The 6,797-nt window shown below is 41.8% G+C and overlaps 1 non-coding gene across 1 annotated transcript; it reads right to left on the reverse strand.

Moving 5' to 3' along the window:
• Positions 1-6,159: 6,159 nt before the first annotated feature.
• Positions 6,160-6,352, reverse strand: LOC116820608 (U2 spliceosomal RNA). The gene has a single exon (XR_004372668.1). It is a non-coding gene; the product is annotated as a U2 spliceosomal RNA (small nuclear RNA).
• Between the last annotated feature and the right edge of the window lie 445 nt (positions 6,353-6,797).

Consider the following 6,797-nt stretch of genomic DNA (forward strand, 5'->3'; position numbering starts at 1 on the left):
TAAAAACTTCTTAAATGAAAGAAGGGTAGGAAGGACAATCACCCCCACTTTCCCTTAACACACTTTCAGTGCCTCCCTTTTGTCCAAACTAAGCTTCTGCCAGCTTGCCTCTATCTACGTATTGCTCTCCACCAGGCACTAGGAAAGCAAAGATGCTGCACCATCTGGGTTTGATGGAACAGAGGCATAGAACTGTGTGTGCCATGCACATCTTGATAGAACTACAACCCACATTGTTTTATTATTTTCCTCAGCATGACATACAGGAGGGGCAATCACAATCAGCCTGGCAGAACATGCATGAGAACTGTCTCTGGCCAAAGAAGCAATTGATCCTCCTCGTCACCATGGGTGTCACATCTCTGTACACCAACGTCACTCACAATGACCACATAGCTGCCTGCCTCAGATATTTACAAGACAATGGACAGCCCTCAGATATCCACTCCAAACACATCACCAAACTCATCCATTTCATCCTCACCCTTAACAATTTTACACTCAACAACAAACACTTTGTCCAAACCATGGGAACAGCCATGGGTACTAGGATGGCTCCCCAATAAGCCAACCTCTTCATGGGACACCTTAAAGAAGAATTTCTGGGCAAATGGCCCCACAAAACTAATTATATACCTGACATACATTGAAGATATTTTCATCCTCTGGAAAAAATGGCTTAAACTCCCTTACAGATTTCCACCACAACTTCAGCAACCACCATCTGTCCATTAAACTCCATCGGGAACACTCCCACACTAGCATCATCTTCCTGGACATCACAATCAGCTTCAATAGTGGATAACCATTATATCAGAAACCCACAGAACACTACACCTACCTTCACAGATCCAGTAATCACCCCAAACACACCAAGAAATCTGTATGTACTGCCAGACATTCAGATATCACAGAATATCCTCTGAGGAGAAAGTTCGGGATATACAACTTAACATGCTTTAAGCCACCTTCACCAAACAAGGACACTCCACCAGGCAAGTAGACTGCATCATGGAATGGGCCACCCAAGTACCCTGAGAGAACCTGCTTCAATACAGAAACAAAGCCCCCTCTGACAGCACATCCCTAGTTGTCCACACTGGAACCCATATGGGGCATCATCAATACAAATACAATCCATACGCAATGGGGACCCCATCCTGAATGAAATATTTCCTGAACCCCACTTCTGGCCCTCAACCCTCCCCACCACAATCTCTCCAAGCTCATTAACAGAAGAAAGCTCCACACAGACCAGGACATACCAATTCAAAGCAACACCAGACCCCACCAGAAGAACAGATGCAAAACCTGCAGACATATCTCCGCTGCTACAATGTCTGCTACAACACCCCCCACAAAACACCTTTCAAGATCCATGGCTACAACCCCAGAGTCAGGAGGAGCAGGGGCAGGCACAGAACTCTGGGGCCAGGGAGAGTGAGCTCTTCCAGCCTGGCCTGGGTGAGAAATGACAGCTCCTCTGGCCCTGGGGCTGAGGGGGAAGGGGAGAAAGCCAGCTCCCCTAGTCTGGGACTGCCGCAGGGAGAACCAGGTCCCAGGTGCCAGGAAGAGACAGTTCCTCCAGCCTGGGGAGGGGGAAGGAGAGCTAGCTGCTCCAGTGCCCCTCCAAAAGCGGCCAAATTTTTATTCCTGTGCACTCCCCTGGCTCGCACACATGCCTGTTACAACATGTGGTATACCTCCTCCGGTGCACTAAATGGCCCAGTAAACAATTCTATGGATGAAACCGGACAATCACTCCGCTCTCAAATGAACTCACACAGGAAAATGATAAAAGACAAAAACAAGCTATCACCTGTGGGTGAACACTTTTCACAAAGTGATCACTCTATATCTGATCAGATCCAGATATATCAGTCTTCATCCTCAAATGAAACCTGCACAACTCTAAAAAGATGAGCCTGGAAACTTAAATTCATTACTCTCTAGATACTAAAACCCATGGATTTATGATTTATTACAATAATCTGTAACTCACTAACCACCTCTTTTTGTCCTATGACTGCAGAGGTGTTAATGAGCCATCTATCTTGAATGGTCCCTTACAATATGTGCTAACTACCTATGCTAAACACTCTATCCCACCTTGCATTTTGCTGTAATGCTGGGAGTTCCTTACCTAGATCTGAAGAAGAGCTCTGTGTAATTTGAAAACTTGTCTCTCTTACCAATAGAAGTTGGTACCTCACCCATCTTGTCTCTGTAATATCCTGGGACTGACACAGCTACAACTACACTGCATACAAGTTTATAAAGCAAGATATTTTTACACATACTTTCACAAATAGAAAAGTTAGACAAAAATGGCTTATCCCAATGGCATCCATTTTTTCCCACAATTTTCATATGACTTAAAACTCAACTTCAGGCAGAAGATTAGAGAGGTAGGTTCAAAATATCATTTCTAATGGAAACTGTCTTACAAGTTCAAATGCTGATTTACTACCATGTTTCTGTAATATGTGGAGAGCCAGTAATTAAGGTAGAAGTAATAATTAAGGTAAATTGTGGTTTTGCACTGTGGAATACCAATAATCTAAATAAAATGAGAAAAAGAGTAAAAAAATTAAATTAAAAATTCAAAAAAAGGCAGTGCCAATCAAAGGAGTGACTGCTACATCTCCCTAAGAGAATATTTACAGAATTGAGAGAAGATTGACCTAATGCTGCTGTTGGTTTTGAGTGTACTTTGAATATCTGCAGTCCCCTCACATCATTGCCTCAAAATGAAGAGCAAAACAAAGCTCTCCTGTAGTAGCAGAGCAATATTACAGAGACAAATTTAATAACCACTGCTACTCATGCCCCCACAGGACCAATTCTGAGTTGTGCATTTCTTCTCTGATGTCGCTGAGAAGATGGCAAAATCATCACTCAAGTTTGCAGTGATTGAAGTCAATGGGACTGCTCATGTGCTTAACATTAAACATGCACTTAAGCAACTTACTGAATTAGGGCCCATATGCAGAACTAACAGGCTGGATGGAACTTTAGAGCGACCTCTGATCACTAACATTCCAAGTGCTTAACGATTGCAAAAGAATAGGTTATAAGTAACATATTAGATCATAAAACATAACCCAGATAGTGAGCTATATTGTAAAAGATTAGATTAGTTTACTGAAAAAATAAAATAAAATAGAAGCAAGGGGGAAAGATGCATGCTTTTATGAAGGAAAATTCCTTCAAAATTCTTAAAGCTATAAATAATAACATATTGTGCCACCATTTGGGAGCTGCTCCATACAAGCTGTTAATGTTATACATAGGTTTCAATTGTAAGACTGAAATTTTCACTCACCTTATAACTTTGGACAGAGAAAATCTTTTCACCAATGAATTTGTGGATCTTTTGAACCAGAGTAGATTATTTTGGAAATTTTTAAGGAATCAACCAAATCATTTTTGTTACAGCTCTTTAAGAATTATTTGCTTAAAAATGTGACAAAAGATTCAGGTTTTTGGGGTCCCTTGAATGTTAATACAGCTTGGTTTTAGCAGGTCACTGTATGCATACTAAAGGTCCAAGGAAAAATGAATGAATCCTCTAATTTGATTAAAAAAAATTATCAGTTATGGATAACCCTGATCATGGTGATCAGTTATTCCTGGGTGAGATTAACTGGCATTGAAGGTTTCACATCCCATTAACTGAAGTTTTCTATAGCATCCACTCACACTGAACATTTTATACACCAACAGTGCTGATTCATGTTGATCGTTTAAAAAGATAGCATGGACAGCTGGTCATGCACACTTCATAATGCAACCATTGGCCTCATGTGAACCTTATAAAGCATGTCTGACCAGCTAAACCAGAGCCTTAACATTGATTGTAGAGTTCAGGAGTGCCACAGTGTGTATGTCTCTTCAATTCCCCAAATTCCACATTCTGAGACCAGTTGAAGCAGGGGAATCAAGAGAGCCAAGAACCCATGACATCCATAAACAGCCGCAACTCTGACCTATAGGACTCATTTCAGATGGGCAGGGGTGACCCCTGGTCCCAGGGTTAGGGTTGCTGAGCACTTTGCCTACATAACACTTATTGTCCCAGCTTGTCCCAGGTGTAAAGTTCCAAGTTTTGAGCCTCAGCGCTGCATCCCCCTTGTGGTAGCATGTGTTGTAGAGCTAGGCAGGAACAATGTCAGTCTAAAATGGCAATATTTTCCAGTGTATTTGGTGTATATGTGGTGAAAGTGTCAAATGCTAGAAGTCTAAATACTAAGGTGGGTGAACTTGAGTGCCTGGTATTAAATAAGGATATTGATATAATAGGCATCACAGAAACTGGGTGTAATGATGACAATCAATGGGACATGGTAATACTGGTACAAAATATATAGGAATGAAAAAGTAGGTCATGCTGGTGGGGGATCAATTTCATACCTGATTTTAGTAGGAGAGTCTCTTTGTGGTTTGCGGGAATCATGGATTCTGAATACAGTGTTGAATGGAAAGAATTTGATGTGATGAGACCTTGGAATAGACATTTACTGCCCTTGAAGCAATATTGCACTAGATTAATCTTGGGTGAGATTTATATGTAATAGTGACAACACGGAAAGAGAGGGAAAGCAGGGGTGGAGGTGGGAAAGATGCTTTTGAGCTGGGCGGAGAGGGTTACAGGTCAGTAAGGAGAGTTAAGTGAAATGCAGAAGCATAATATCAAATTATCTGTTTAAAACCAGTTTTACACGTACAGTTGACTTATACATCCACTGACCAGGCCTTCAGTGATCCTTACTGGAGTTCGGGTAGATAAATATCTGCATTTAATAATATCTGATATCTTTAAATTACTCAACATTGTGACTCTCCTTCCCACGGTTTTAGAACTGATGAAAGTTAGCAGCAAGTTGAATTCCTCTATTTGACCACACAGCAGATACAAGCTGGGGAACAGAAATAGTACAAGCAGTCGCTCTATCAACACTCCAGTGAACTATGACCTTGATAGGAAGAGCAATCTCTGGGAGTGTAAGGGCAGGGGGCCCATTCAATCCTTTCTCTGTCTGCTGAGACTGCCATCCAAGGAGCCAGTTAGAGCTGGTTGTGATGGTGGTTTTATAATGTAGGTATTGGCCAAAACGGAGCAGAACTGACACCAAAAAATTCCTTTGGTGATAAACTCTGCCATTCACATCTGAACAGGGTCAGAGACAAGCCATTAGCCAGGGGACCTATTCTTCTATTGGCAAGATTCTCCTATTGCCCATTCTACTAGCAGGCGTTGGAATCCAACTGGCAGCTGCAGATTAGTTACTGCTGATTCACTGGGGCAGATGCCGATAACTGGGGATAAAAGAGCCCTCTGACAGAGAACCAGGCTCTAGGGGAGGATTGGAACCCTGTGAGCCCCCCGACAGAGAGAACCAGGCTCTGGGAAAGGAGAGGGACCCTTTGACGTAGCCAAATCTATGGGGAGGCTCCTTTTGTAGGTATATGTAGTTTTATTTTTGAACTGCCTTTCTTAAATCCACAAGCTTCCAGATGGGTAACTTTTTGGCTCTCCCATAGTATAGTTTTTGTGAGGAGCTGGATGGAGTCTCCATCAGCTCACAACCCAAATCTTATTACCATCCCTGGAGCCCTGGTTTTACCAATATTTCTTTTCACTTTTCTGTATTTTTCATTAGACCCCTTTCAGAATTATTACACTCAAAAAGCCCTACTAAAGCTCTCTACCATGCAGTTCTCTGAAAAACAGCAGGCATCATATCATGAGAATCTTTTCCAGGATTGCTTTCTGACTGGTACTTGGGTATAAAAAAGTGGGGGAAAGCTGACTTAAAAAAAGAAATATTAACAAATATTTGTTGCTCAAAAACTATTAAACACTCCTTGCTTGACATGAGCAGCCTATTGATTGAGGCCTAAGGCAGACTATCCATTCAGTTCAGGCAAACTGCAATTGATCTCATCACGTTACAGCTTGTTTTTCTCAGCAGTAGAGAAAGCAGACGGGAGATAAGAATACAGACACTGAGATTCCCATGATTAGAATTATTTTAGTCATTACAAACCTAAGAGGCATGACTTCTTGATGAGAAAGGGGGAATGTTTGAAAAGTGACTTGCAAATAAAATGAATAAATAAATGTCATTTATTTCAGAAATCTGTGCTGCATGACCCACTAAATGGCCTGAGGGGAACATTTGGCACTCCCATTAATCTGAGGCCCCCCACCCTGAAAGTCAGAGGGACTACTCGCAGTGAATAAATCAATTTAATATACAGTTCTCAAATAAAGAACATATCAGATATTAAACTAATAAGAACAGGGACTACACTTTGATCTGAGCTCTAACGAGCCGAGAACAGTGAATAAAGTTAGGCACATGCTTAAATCTTGACTGGATATAGGTCATGCAACACCCACCCCTCTCCCATTAGAATACACACCAACCTAAGGTATGTCTCTATTGTAGCTGAAAGGTGTAATTTCCAGTTTGAGTAGACATCACTGTACCAACTCTGATCAAGCTAGTGTGCTAAATATAGAAGTGTAGCCACAGTGGCACGAGCACTAGGATGGGCTAGTCAACCCGAGTATGATCCCATCCGAGACCCTAGGAATGTACTCCAGTGGCTAGGCCCTCCCACTACTCATGGTACTGTGGCTACGCTTCCATTTTTAGCAAGCTAACTCAATCAGAGCTAGCACAGGTGTGTCTGTTTACACTAGAAATTACACCTCCAGCTCCAGTGTAGACATACTTTAAGAGGGTCTTTCTTTTTTGCTTTCTTGCTTTCTTCTCCCCCACAGTCAA

The sequence above is a fragment of the Chelonoidis abingdonii genome, chromosome 8, assembly GCF_003597395.2.
Source record: "Chelonoidis abingdonii isolate Lonesome George chromosome 8, CheloAbing_2.0, whole genome shotgun sequence".
NCBI classification, from domain to species: Eukaryota; Metazoa; Chordata; order Testudines; family Testudinidae; genus Chelonoidis; species Chelonoidis abingdonii.